Source organism: Poecilia formosa, unplaced genomic scaffold (assembly GCF_000485575.1).
Source record: "Poecilia formosa unplaced genomic scaffold, Poecilia_formosa-5.1.2 Scaffold360, whole genome shotgun sequence".
Lineage (NCBI taxonomy): Eukaryota > Metazoa > Chordata > Actinopteri > Cyprinodontiformes > Poeciliidae > Poecilia > Poecilia formosa.
The window spans coordinates 406,480-421,095 of NW_006800299.1; the positions used below are offsets into that span (position 1 = coordinate 406,480).

The 14,616-nt window shown below is 42.3% G+C and overlaps 1 protein-coding gene across 1 annotated transcript in view; it reads right to left on the reverse strand.

Annotated features, from left to right (window-relative positions):
* The window catches only part of hivep2a (HIVEP zinc finger 2a), a 53,806-nt gene that overhangs the window by 34,696 nt on the left and 4,494 nt on the right, over nucleotides 1–14,616 (reverse strand). The window contains exon 2 of the mRNA XM_007574770.2: nucleotides 9,967–10,026. The gene's annotated coding sequence lies outside the window, so the exon portion shown is untranslated. The remainder of the gene's footprint in view (nucleotides 1–9,966; nucleotides 10,027–14,616) is intronic.

The following is a 14,616-nucleotide window of genomic DNA, read 5'->3' on the forward strand; positions in this document are numbered from 1 at the left end:
AGAAACACACAGAGAAACACGCAGAAAAACAGGGAAAACACGCAGAGAAACACAGAGAAACACACAGAGAAACACGCAGAAAAACAGGGAAAACACGCAGAGAAACACAGAGAAACACACAGAGAAACACGCAGAAAAACTGGGAAAACACGCAGAGAAACACAGAGAAACACACAGAGAAACACAGAGAAACACACAGAGAAACACAGAGAAACACGGGAAAACACGCAGAGAAACACTAACAAAAAAAACTAAATATGCAGAAAAAATAAAAAAATTCACAGAAACTCATAAAATTGCAGAACGTTTGGTCTAAAACAAATTATGAGCTCCAGAGAAAAACAAATAAAAGATTCTGGCAGAAAATAAGTAAAAAAAAATTAACTTATAGAGAAAAACTGGAAATGTTTAAAGAAGAAAAATAAATTTTGAAAGTTTCTGTTTATGAATAATTTCCCAACATGGGAAAAACAAGAGAACATGCCTCTGAAGAAGAAACAATTATCCACCAGGTTTCCATGACAACCTCCAGACTCTACCTACCATCACAAACATCAACATGTGGAGCAGTGAGCTTCGGTCCGATCAGAACCAGAACCTCCAGCTGGTTCTGATCCAAACAGCAGATTAAAAATCAATCAATGTTCGTCAACAACTGATTTATTCATTTAAACTGAGACGAGGATGAGAAACGGACCAACTTCTGACTTATTAACTAAAAATATAAATAAAATATGAAGCAAGTATGAATATTTATTTTGATTTCTGGTAAAATGACAGTAAGAATAGAGAAAAATTGGAGAAATTGGTCAAATTTAAAGGAAGTAAAACATTTTATCAGTGAGTTTAAAGAAGCAGAAAATGGATGAAGAACGAAGGAGAAACTCTCCTCTTCCTCTCCTGCAGCGGAGCAACAGTGTGTGTTTAGGTGTGTGTGTGCAAGCTGCAGTTTATTCCTGACACAATGGGGGCGGCCGGCTGAATGACTACTGTCCCAAACACCCGCTACTCACACACACACACACACACTCGGCGCCCGCCCCCGCGCCGTTACATCCGCGGCGCAGCCGGCAGGTGGGAGGTGTGGGTCTGCGCGTCTGCAGCGCTGCCGTGACGAACATCGCAACACGAACCGAACCTCCAGCAGCACAGATGGCAGCAGCACAAAGAAAACCACAAACTCACCCAAAAACCGGAGCAGCTTCGGCTCAGAGGCACCAGGAGATGCAGGAGATGCAGCATGAAGCTGCAGCAGGAGACGCAGCATGAAGCTGCAGCAGGAGACGCAGCATGAAGCTGCAGCAGGAGACGCAGCATGAAGCTGCAGCAGGAGACGCAGCTTGAAGCTGCAGCAGGAGATGCAGCTTCATGCTGCTTCTCCTGCTGCAGCCTGCAGCGTCTCCTGCTGCAGCCTGCAGCGTCTCCTGCTGCGTCTCTCCTGGTTTCTCCTGAACAGATTCTCCGTCTGCATCCTGCATTTCTGAGCGCAGGCCTCAACACGCCACCCAGACATCCCAGGTCATGACACCCCGTCTCCATGGAAACCAGATGTTTACAGACAATACAGTAGCGGCAGATGCACGGCTGCAGCAGCTGCCAGGGAATCTGATGAGGATGGAGAAAACGATGGCGGGAAAAAGTCGGAAGAATTTCTGCTTCCAGGAAACGAAAAACCAAACAGAAAAACATTCCTGACGTCAGGCAGCAGAAAACCAGGAAACTAACGGTGAAAATCCGGGAAATGCGTCCAGCTCTGATCCGCGGAGCTCAGACTCATCCAGAACCAAAACATACAACAGCTCTCAGGGTAGGGGTGTGCAAAGAGCAGCCCGGGGGCCATTTGTGGCCCCCTGAAGCATTCTGCGCGGCCCCTCAGTCGCAATGCAACTCGATTCAAATCCAGAATGACTTTATTGATCCCAGAGAGAAACTAAATGTTGTAACTTAATTGAATTTTTCGTGGTTGTTGATGGTGACGGCAGCAAAGATCTCCTGTAGCAGTCAGTGTTCCAAACACTCAGCTAAACAAGGAAACAACAAACTCCAGAGTCAGAAACTGTCTGCTGAACTTTTCATGTTTTGCTTCTGCAGTCATTTAATGTTTATTTTTTTAGTTTATTTTTGAGCAGATAAGTTTAAAAACTTTTAAATACTTTTTGAGGTTTGAAATCTCTGATTTAGAGGAAACAAATCCATGTCTGCAGCCGGTCTCTGATTTGTCTAAAAGTTTCCAGATTTGATGAATATGTTTATAAAATATTCAATGCAGCAGAAAAAATATTTCACTTCATTTATTTTATGTCATTTAAACTTTAGATCTGAATCTTTAAATATTAACATAAATAAAAGCTTTAAAACTATGTCACTTATTAAACCATGATGTAAAACAGTTTGATGAGCGTTGACCTGGCAGGGCGTGAATATGGCAAACCCTTTATGTATATAACCTGAGGCAGTGGGCCGAGAGCTCCGCCCTGGGGAACGCCTGGAGAAACGAGAAACGATTCGCTTCGTCTTTGCTTTTCTGTCCAGAATGGAGGGAATATTCCAAAGGAGGCAGAAAGTTATTTTTGGAAGGATAATTTCCTTCTGGTAAATGGAGCCACTGTCAGCCGGTTCCGGTCCGGCTCGGCCCGGTCCGACCCGGTCCTGCAGGAAGCCTCACGGCGCTGATTTGCATGGCTGCAGCTGATGCACGCTTCCTCCTCGGTCTGTAGCTGCTCTGTTCGTCCTGCTGCTCATTTGACTAATATTTCCGGTCATTTGGATCAGAGGTTTCCAAACTTTCAGCTTTGAGCCACAGAAGAACCAGCAGCATCAAATATTTACATAAATATTTCTACAGTACTAACATGAAGACAGGAGGTTAATACGCCTTCAGTAACCGAGAGCAACGGATGACGAGAGCTTCAGTTCAACCTTTAATTCTCTGATTTAGATTTTGTTTTAGAATTTGGAGAAACTGATCTAAGGACTAAATCCATCAACAATTCAAACTGAATTTAAAACTGAAAGTTTAAACGCATCTGGAGCTTCGTTGTTGCTGGCTGAAGTTTTACGATAACATTTTTAATTGGCAGATCAAAAAAGAAACAAATATTTAAAAGAGAAAAACAAGAAAAAGAAAAATTCAACGAAGGAAAAAAATAAAGGAAAAATAAATTTGTAGGTTCTGATGTTTGATATCTGGAGTAATTACTGTTTCAGTGATTCACTGTAAACGGCTCGTTATTCCTCCGTTTCTTTATTCCTCCGTTTCTTTATTCCTCCGTTTCTTTATTGTTTCTCTGCGTTCAGCTCATCCCATCAAACTTCGACTCGTTTAAACTCAGTTCTGTTTGTTGCAGGTCTGATCAAATCCAGTCGCTACAAAATGACAACATTTTCATGGAGGAGGAAACAGCATCAGCTGTTTGAGGAAAAACATTTTATTTCATATCTACTGTTTCTGCTGCTGGCAGCGTAGACGTATCACAGATAGATGCAGTTCCTCCAGCATCACCAGATTAAAAATGATTCTCATATTTTTCTAAGACGTGAATCAGAAGGAATTTAAAATAAATGGCGTTTTGTTTGAGCCATCAGAATAATGAGTTTTATTTTGAAGGGAACCGTTGCGCTCATGTAATAAACTGATGTTTTTGTCCAGGGTTTGGAGTCAGACAGGAAGCGTTCGCCTCTCAGCGTTACCATGGAAACAGAGGACGGCGCTGTCAGCAGCACCTGCTTCCCCTCCACGCCTCGTCATCCCGTTTCTTTACTCACATTTATTATTCCTGCCCCGTCTCTCCTCTCCCTCCAATTACAGTTTTAACCTGCAGACGTCCAGAAACGCAGCCGGAGTTTTTCCTTCCTGAACTTTCTCCAGGTTTGGTCTGTAAACCTGCTGCTGCTTTGCATCGCGCTTTGCATTTCCTCGCCCGATTGTTTGCATGTGAGCAGCTGGAGCGTTCAGTTCTGGGTCGGGTCGGTGCTGGAGCTGAGCTCTGGTCCGGTTGCCGTGGTAACCGCGTAGCGGTAACGGGTCGGTTGTTTTGTCCACTCAGACCAAGACGTTCATCATCTTTGGGGTTTCGGATCAGAACGTACCAGACACAGACCCGGATGTTAATGAAGGTGAAACCCAGAAGAAGTGAACCGCGTGAAGAAACGGTTCCTTTCCTCGGTTCGTTCAGTCCCCGGCCGCCTGCTCTTCCTCTGCTCTGGTCAAGCTGGTGGCGTTTCGCTGCTTCACCCTGAAACCTGCTGCGGCTCACTGACTAAAGCCACAGAATAATTCATGAATATTCACTTTCTCCTGTAGCTGATTTCTAGTTTTCTCGACCGTTTCGGTTGAACTTTTCCCTCATCGTTCCCGTTTTCCTCTCCTGTTCCTCCTGATTCGGATCATTCTTCACCTTTTCCCATTTAAAGTTACGTTTCTGTCAGCCGTAGACTTAATTAATCACACGACTCATTAACGAAGTCTCTCCCTCCGCTGTTAATTAATCAGCTTTCTGCCTTAATGAACAGTCTAAACTCGTTAAACCTGTTTCACTCTTAATTAGCCGTTAGCTCCGGGGGCTCGCGCCGCGACAGGCCGCGATGGCGGCGCCGTGGGTGTGTGCGTGGACCAGGGTTTTCACATTACCTCGCCCTAATGGGGCTGCTCAAATATTTATGGGCAGGAAGCCGAACGGGAGAATGATAGCGCTCAGGGAGACAGCAGACGGCGCGCTGCCTTCAAGTACGGCTCGTAACTTCCGGAGCTACGGAAGCCCGAAGGCTCTTCCTGCACCGGGCGGACACGAACGAGTCATTAAGGCCCAAACGCCTCGAGGTTCTGCTGGGCCCGGTCCAAACCGGAGCCAGAGCCAGAACCAGAGTCAGGACCAGAACCAGAACATTTCTTTTCCTTCTTTGTCTCCTTCCTTCCTTCCAGGAACTCAGCCTTCCTGCACTCAAACTCACTTTTCCCTTCTCAGCCTTTCTGAAGCTCACTTTGAACAAAACCTAGCCTCCTAGTCTCCTAGCCTCCAAACCTCCTAGTCTCCTAGCCTCCGAGTCTCCTAGCCTCCTAGTCTCCTAGCCTCCAAGCCTCCTAGTCTCCTAGCCTCCTCGTCGTCTTCAGGCACTGTGTTGCTGTCCTGTGATTGGCTGAATCTTCCTCCAGCTGGTTAATAATACTTTAGATGAAATACTGAAAGTAATGCAGTTATAAAACTTTGGAATGAATCATTCCGTAAGTCAGAATAGTTACAGAAAAAGTATAAAGTATTAAAAAGTGTTTTTCAGATGCAGGCGAAGTTTTGTGTCGGTGCGTCAGACAGGTGAGCCGGTCTGAGAGCAGCGCCTCCTCCAGGCGACAGGAGAAAACCACAGCATTGCGTCACAGTGTTGCTACGTGCAGCGGCGCTTCCTGAAGCCAGGAATCACCTTTAGTCACATGCTGCTAGCGTTAGCATGTTCAGGATTAGCGAACGGAGCCGAGCTGCAGGCTAGCTTAATGACAGCCTCTGCTTTTAGAGTTCTTGGTAAATCTTTTGGGTTGTTTTTTGTAAATACCTCCAGAAATAACAGCTTGTTTGTTTTTCTTAAAGTGAGGGAAAATGTTGTTTCAACAGTGAGCAGCAACACGTTGGGGAGGGGCAGTATATTTTACACATCTGGACACAACATGGGTCATTCTGATACGTTATCCGGCGTCTCATTAAGACAACATTAACCACAGGAACATCCGCTGATAGAGGAGCTATAAATTTTAAACCGCTAATTTATTAGACGGTTTTATAAACTTTCAGTTGGATGAAGTTCAGCATCTGTGTGGAAGTTTGTGGTTATCGACTGTCAGGAATTCTTCAAGTAATTAGATGGCTATAGTCGTGGCTTAGCATTAGCTTCTGCTAAATACAGTGTTGATGTTTATTAGTGCAGCAGGGTTAGCACAGCTAACGTAGTTAGCACAGCTAACGTTGTAGTTAGCACAGCTAACGTTGTAGTTAGCGCAGCTAACGTTGTAGTTAGCGCAGCTAATGTTGTAGTTAGCGCAGCTAACGTAGTTAGCGCAGCTAACGTTGTAGTTAGCGTTTCCCACAATTGCAAACCACTTCATACAAATTTACAGCAAAGTTGTAAATTTGTACAACTTCACATAAAAATGTAAAAATGTCTTGTATGATTTAAAACTTGCTCGTCTGCATCCTTCCTTTCTTTTCCATTTCTTAAGATGCAGGTTCTATCCATGTGTTCTGCAGAACCCTGTCCAGGCCCAGATTAGTCCTTCTCTGGGTCCAGTTCCATCAGAACCATCCAATAGAATGAGTTCAGCTTCGTTATGGAAACCTGAGACTGAACTGGACCTTCTGGACACGTCTGATGAGAACATCAAGTCTCCTTCTGGGACCCGGAATGCCTCTGATGCGGTTCTGATGAGCCAGAACCGAGCCAGAACCGAGACCAGGCCTCCTGCATCAGGTGCTGCTGGCCCGGTCCGTTTGGACCGTGGCAGGACTCCCTCTCTACGCGGCACATCTGGCAGGATGTTTCCGTCCTGCAGCTGCTTCTCTTTAAGCTTTAATCCCGAACGCATTGGCCCATAAACCCGGCGGTTCTTCCGGTTCTGCAGGTTGTGAATACCTCCACAGGTGTGACCGTACGGAATGTCCCGACCCATTTAAAGAACACGACGAGGCGGCGGCGCTGCTGATTGGCTTCACTCAAACAGCTGACTCGCAGTTTGATTCAAGTGAGTCAGTGGAGGATTCTGGGAAGGGGCTGGGTAGAGATGACCAGCACTGATGGGAAATACATCAACACACACACACACACTCACACACACACTCTCACACACACTCTCACATGCCTTCAGTGGTCATGCATTTTATTGCTCTGGCAATGCAGCAGTGATAGTCAAGCCAACGACGAAGGCTTGAGTTTAAACTGAAGAGACGAAAACAAAGTTTCTCAGATTTCAAAATAAAAGCATGGAAACTCAGCAACTGGACATTTTTTAGCCTCTGAATAAAACCTGGAGAGGTTAGCACATTCTCCATTCACACACATACTCTGGAAATCCTCCACAGTCTGAATGTAATCATCACTTAATGACTTCTGCTGCTTTCAAGATCACCATAATTTATCCGAACGGCTCCTGCTGCGACTTCTTCTTCAACCTATCTGGAGCTCGTCTCCTCTGACTCAAACTGCTGCATGTTTTACAGTTTTATATCACAAATATCCTCCTTACTTAACGGAAAAATGAAACCACACAGTTACAGGCTCAGGCTGATGTGGTTTTGGTGGTAGGGGATTATTATAGGATTATTACAGGCTGAAATGAACACCATAAAATCACTTTTTCTGACTTTTAGGACTCAGATGCTGTTTATAGATTCCTGTTTCTACACAGTTACAGTCAAAATGATCAGAAACAATCTGGGTTATTTAGTCTGTAGGGGTTCATGGTTTAAAGTCATATTTTCATTTTTTTCATATTTGGTTTACCAACTAAATAGTTAGGAAGCTGAATACGTGGAGTGAGCCCAAATATTTAGCTTGCTAGCTAAGTACTTAACTAGCAAGCTAAATATTTAATTTGCAAAATAAATATTTATCTCCAAACTAAACAGTTTATTTAGCTAAACATGTAGTTTACTTGTTTCGTATAAGTTTTTATGTAGTCGCAAGCTAAACGTTTAGCTTGGAGCTAAATATTTACTATTTTCCGGACTACAGAGCGCACCTCACCATAAGCCGCACTCACAAAGTTTTTAAGGGAAACTTAGTCAAGTCCAAAAGTTGGTTGGCGTGGTTACAAGAAACTTTTTCATAATATTTAGGAGAAAAACTTGTCCAAACGTTAAGTTTGACAGATTTAGCATATCTTTACAACAAGATATAAAACATTTAGCTCCAAATTTAGTTAGCCAGCTAAATATATTGCTACCAAGCTAAATATTTAGCTCCAAGCTAGGTTGAATGTTTGCCATTAGCTTGCACGTAGTTGCTAGCTAAACATTTAGCCTGAAGCTAAATATTTAGTTTAAAGAAGAAATATTTGGCTCCAAGCTAATTATTTAGCTAACAACTGCATGCAAACTAATGGCAACTGCATGTTAAATTTGCTAAATAAGTCTTTAGTTTGTAGCTAAACATGTAAACTACTGTATTTTATAAGCCCCACCCTTTGAACCATGCAGCTTCTAGCCCAGTGCAGCTTTTCTGTGGATTTTTCTTCAACCACCAGGGGGCTCAGTGGCAGGAAGTGAATCATGGGAAGTCAAAGAAGAAAGGCTGATTTTCATTTAGAACAAGCAGATGCTAGCAGCAGGAGAAATGTTTTCAGACTCACCCCCTCATCATGGAAACCACATGAAGAAGTTATGTATATGACAGGAAATGTCGCCGCCCGGTGCTACTATGAGAGCGGTGCTGGGGGGAAATGCTAATACGGGAGCACGGCGGGAGAGGGAGGTAAAATACGGTAGTTTCCCAGAAAAAACGTGAGACTTCACAGGTATGGTTATAACCAGATATCGATCCTGAATTTATTTCCAATCTCTTCCGTAGTTTGATGTCCCTGTAGGGGAAGGGTCGCCACATTTCTGGGCAGATCGAGGGGAAACTCCCGGAAGCTGTGACCCTGAACGGCGGGAACATTAGCAGCATTAGCGGCGAGACGCGGAGCAGGTCGGAGGTCCGTTTTTATCCGCCGTCGGTCTGCGCTCAGCTGGCGGGGTGCTGAAAGCAGCGGCTCGTTTCCCAGCCTCGGCAGGGACGCGAGCCGCTGACAGCCGGTGATCTCTCTGCCGGGGCCGGCTTTCTTCGCCCGGCAGCTAGTTTTATTTTTAGCTTTGAGCTGCTAGAAAAATACCAACGCGTCTGTTTATCATCCGTTCATAGGAAATACTAGAGAAAAAATATGATAAATATAAATATATTTTTCTGCATATAATTACAACATGTCCTTATTTGTGAATTAGTTTCAAATAAATGTGTCCAAACTGAGGGGCACGGGCCATTTGTGGCCCCTACGCTGATATTGTGTGGCCCCACAGACTCCAGTTCGGTGGCCAGCAGTTGGTTAATGCTGATTAATTAGAGCAAAATTAATTAGCTGATTAATTTAATTGGAGTAAATATCATATTTTAAATAATGGTGCAGTCTCTATATTCATTTATTTTTTCACAGTCAATGAATTTAACCACTGAGAGACAATACAAGATCTTTCTATTCTACTTTTTTCTTTTATTACAAATATCAAAATCTTTTTACACTGGAAATTATTTGTCTTTTAATAACTGCTTTTTAAAACTAATTTATTTATTAAACTTGGATAAATACAGAAACATTTTAAATAAATCCTGCTGTTCTTACCGACCATCTTTTAGTTTTCCAAACCAGATGCCTTGTTTTAATCAGGCAAAGTGCAGAACTGGCTCAGAACATCTTAACTAGATCATCGACCCAGGCCCGGTCCATCAGAACCAACACAGACTAATAATAAAAACAGTTACAAGTCTGATGAAGACAAGAAACAGAACAGAACCAACAAAAAGAAAACCGTCCGTCCATCAGTACCTAAACCCTGTATAGGTGTCCTCCACATGCCTGAAGGACCCGGTTAGTCGGGTTGTAACTGAAAGCTTCTAATTTAGTGTTTCACTGAAACGAATCCTCTATTTTTAACTGAGTGAGGAACATTCCTGCAGCGTTGGTTCATGTTGAAACGCAGAGCGAAGGGAACACCCAGCATCCCCTAATGCCCCCACCACTCCCTTACTACCCCCACCCCAGTCGTCTGGGGGCATCCACAGGGCAAAACGTGGTAAAGTCAGGATTTCTCCTAAAGCGGTCGATGTGTTCAGGTGTTTGAACAGTTTGACTTAATGCCACACTCCTGGCTCCGTGTGCTTTCCCAACAGGACCCAGAACCGGTCCAGAACCAGAACCGCTGCTACACAGTGACTACGGCGGGCTGGACTCACCTGCTGCTTCCCGCCTGCGGCGCTGTTAGTCCCGACAGGAAGTGTCCTTATGGCACCATCCTGCCAGAAAACAGAAATTCATTTTCAGCTTCAGATAAAAACTGAAATGATTCAACGATTAATATTTTTTACAGACGATAGAAAACAAAAAGTTTCCCCTGAGGAAGAAAGCAGCAGCTAAATGTTAGCAGGCGGGTATTTCCATCGGTAAAATGTGTCTTTACAGGCTTTCTGTGAGTACAGTGTGTAATTATAGATGGTTATTTTTGCACATTCATACTGTGGATGTATTTGTGTTTCTGCTCAGGATGCATGGAGGAAGTGGCAGCCTGGGTGTGAAGAGCTGCGCTTCCATTCATTTACTGTTTACTATCAATCTGTGAGCCTTTTTAACATGAAATAAACATTAAAATCTCCAACAATCACAAACGTAAATAACAGCAAAGTAACGTAAAGCAGCAATAAAGAATCACAAAGTACTGCAGAGAGCAATGCTGTAAAATAAAATCAAGAAAAATAAAGTAAAAAATCCCAAAGAAATGCAAAGTAACAGAAAATACCATAAAATAACAAAACCACGGAACCAACGAATCCAGTAAAACTAAGTTTAGTAGAGAAAAAAACAGAAATGCAAACTAACAAAGCTCACCACGGCGTAAAATTAAGAAAACTTCAAAGTAATGGAAAGTATTGGAAAGTATTGGAAAGTATTGGATGCATCGTGGTGTAAAATAAAACTAAAAGTCACATGATGCACCAAGATGTAAGCAAATATAATAAAGTGAAAAACATTCAGATTTAATATGTAGAATCTTATAGTTTCAGCTTAAAGTGTCATCAGTGATAAAACATTATTATCCTCAGATTGAAGTGATCAGCTGATCAGTCCAGATGCTGATTATATTCTAATCAATCAATAAAGTCTCTCCTCTTTCAGATCTCCTGCATCTTCCCTCCGTCCAGAAACCAAAGAGCCGAGGGGAAGAAACGACCAGCGGACAGGAAGTGATCAGAGCGGCGTCCAGGTGCCGCCACGCTGATTCATGTAAATAATGCAGCTCAGGATGCGACGCTGTGCTGAGATGCAGAAGGTGTGTGTGGTCAGAAACAACTTTCCAGAACTTTTCCTTTATGATTTATTATTAATGTCTGCCATAGCAGCAAAGGCATAAACCTGCAATCAAAATAAGAAATTTGGTCTTTCAAAATAAAAGAACGACTCAAGTAAATAAAAAAAAAAACAGCTTTCAAAATAAGTCTGTCAATATAATCGAGTTGATTCTTGCATGTTCCTCATAAACCATTGACATTTCAAAATAAAAGCCTTTAATGTTTTATTGCTTACATTACAGGGATTGATGTGACAAACTAAGAATAAAAGATGTTTGTCAGCTTTTCAAAATAAATCTGCAAGATACCCTTCAAAATAAATGTAATTTTTTTAAACTTATTTATTTTAAGTCTAAAATTTTATTGCAGGTTCTATGTTGAAAATCAAAATATATTTATTTTAATTTGAAAAATTGCAAAGTTCAAATGTGCTCTTCAAAATGAAAGTCTAAATCTTTCCTATCATTGACTTAAATAGCTCTAAATTCACAAACTAAAAGGGATTGTGTTGCCCTAAATTGAGATTGTGTTGCCTTTTCACAATAAAAGCATGTTATAAATAATTTAGTGATTGAAATATTTTAGAAGATTAAATAAATAAATAAAACTTTCTTCAAAGTAAAAGCTTGCAAATGATGGATTACAACAAACTGAGGTTCCATGTTACGAATGGACCGAAACCAGACAGGAAGTGGAGATTCTGTTGGCCTTTCAAAATAAAACTCTCAGGTTAGGTTCCAGAAAACTGAAGGATGTTCAGCCTGCAGAAAAACGGGTTTGGAAATAAAAAGGTTCCGCTTGTCGTCACGTGATTCAACAACAAACGGATCAGAACACGTGGCGACACCAAACAGAACTGAACTGAATGGAACAGAACCAAACAGAACCGGGCTGATAGGCGGGTTTTTCCGAGCCGTCTTCCTGATCCAGTCCACCAGGAGTGAGGCAAGAAAAAATTGTGACTCTGTTTTTCTTCTTCATGTCTGTCAGGGAGCACACACACACACACACACACACACACACACACACACACACACACTCAGTGTGTTTCCATGCCGGCTGTTTCCACAGAGGAAAATCGGCCGTCCAGCTGCGGCTCCCAGATCCTTTTATTACATTTTTCCAAACAAACATCTCCTCTGCTTGTTCTGCGTCGCAACGTGACACAATCTGTTTTATTATTATTAAAATCATCGCTGCACGTCAGAGCAACACAGGCCTCAAACTGCTGGCAACACAGAAAACAACTGGCCCTTTCAAAATAAAACCATCTGAATGGAAATAAAGCTCAGATGTCTTCTTCAAAATAAAAGTCTAAATGTTACATAGTTTGTGATTTCTTGAATAAACTGGTATAACATTACTACAGGAAAAGGGATTATGTCGCCCTTTCAAAATAAAAGCCTGTTCAGACTTTTGCAAATGTTTATAACCCTTCAAAATAAAGCTCACACATTGTTGTTAAAAAATGTTGAAAGGATTCCGTTGACTTTTCAAAATAAACCTGGTTCCAGTTTCTAAACATATCAGTTCTTATTTTATTGTTATAAATTATCTGTTAATATTTCATTAGAGTTATTAATAAATGTTAGCAGAAATAACTGTCTTGTTATTAAAACGTCGATGACTTTCCGTAGCTGTTTGGCCTCCAGGCAGGAAATCAGCTGCATGAAAACATGAGGCTCATGAAGTGGAGACATCGCCGCCCCGAAGGCAAAAACATGGAGCTGCTTCGGTTCCACAAGCTCAACAATTTATCAGACAAATCAGCCGTTTGTCTCAGACTTCAATATGCGTAAGAATCAGCAGAGAGGAACTTCTGGAGCTGAACCAACGTTTAGAAAACCTAAATGCCTTAAACGCACCGTCCACACTGTGAAGCACAGTAGTGGCAGCATCATGCTGTTGGACAGGGAAACTACATCCAGAACAAACCTGGAAGGAAACCTGCAGGAGACAGGGCTGGAGTTTCACCTTTAATCAGGACAAACCGCCTAGACATGCAGCTGGATGGCCTAGTCAAAGCCCAGACCAAAATTAAACTGAGAATCTGTAGCGAGAATTGAAAATTTTCAGCTTCAGTCTGTAGATGTTAAAGTAAACAAAGACAAGCAGCCAGAGCCGGATCTAGTCAAAGTTCTGACTCAGGGTGCCTGAACACAAACATGCCACACTTTTCAGATTCCTGTTTGCTTAAAAAGGAAATGAAAATTAAAATTTCTGTCATTTCTGACGAGAGAAAGTGAAAAAGTTCATGAAGTGTGAAAATATCTGCAACATTTTGTTTTGAAAAATAAAGTTTTTAGTGAATGAAAGCTAAAAAATAAAATGGCATCTGGGTGTTGAATCGGGTTTAAAGTTGAATCGGGTTTAAAGTCGAGTCGGGTTTAAAGTCGAATCGGGTTTAAAGTTGAGTCTGGATTAAAGTTGAGTCGGGTTTAAAGTTGAGCCGGGTTTAACGTTGAATCTGGTTTAAAGTTGAGTCGGGTTTAAAGTCGAATCGGGTTTAAAGTTGAGCCAGGCTTATGGCCGAATCGGGTTTAAAGTCGAATCGGGTTTAAAGTTGAGTCTGGATTAAAGTTGAGTCGGGTTTAAAGTTGAATCGGGTTTAAAGTTGAGTCGGGTTTAAAGTTGAGTCGGGTTTAAAGTCGAATCGGGTTTAAAGTCGAGTCTGGATTAAAGTTGAGTCGGGTTTAAAGTTGAGCCGGGTTTAAAGTTGAGTCGGGTTTAAAGTTGAATCGGGTTTAAAGTTGAGTCGGGTTTAAAGTCGAATCGGGTTTAAAGTTGAGTCTGGATTAAAGTTGAGTCGGGTTTAAAGTTGAGTCTGGATTAAAGTTGAGTCGGGTTTAAAGTCGAGCCGGGTTTAACGTTGAATCTGGTTTAAAGTTGAGTCGGGTTTAAAGTTGAGCCAGGCTTATGGCCGAATCGGGTTTAAAGTTGAGTCGGGTTTAAAGTTGAGCCGGGTTTAAGGCCGAATCGGGTTTAAAGTTGAATCGGGATTAAAGTTGAGTCGGGTTTAAAGTTGAGCCGGGTTTAAAGTTGAGTCGGGTTTAAAGTTGAGCCGGGTTTAAAGTTGAATCGGGTTTAAAGTTAAATCGGGTTTAAAGTTGAGTCGGGTTTAAGGCCGAATCGGGTTTAAAGTTGAATCGGGATTAAAGTTGAGTCGGGTTTAAAGTTGAGCCAGGTTTAAGGCCGAATCGTGTTTAAAGTTGAGCCGGGTTTAAAGTTGAGCCAGGCTTAAGGCCGAATCGGGTTTAAAGTTGAGCCGGGTTTAAAGTTGAATCGGGTTTAAAGTTGAATCGGGTTTAAAGTTGAGTCGGGTTTAAGGCCGAATCGGGTTTAAAGTTGAATCGGGATTAAAGTTGAGTCGGGTTTAAAGTTGAGCCAGGCTTAAGGCCGAATCGGGTTTAAAGTTGAGCCGGGTTTAAAGTTGAGCCGGGTTTAAAGTTGAATTGGGTTTAAAGTTGAACCGGGCTTAAGGCCAAATCGGGTTTAAAGTTGAGCCGGGTTTAAAGTTGAGCCGGGTTTAAAGTTGAATTG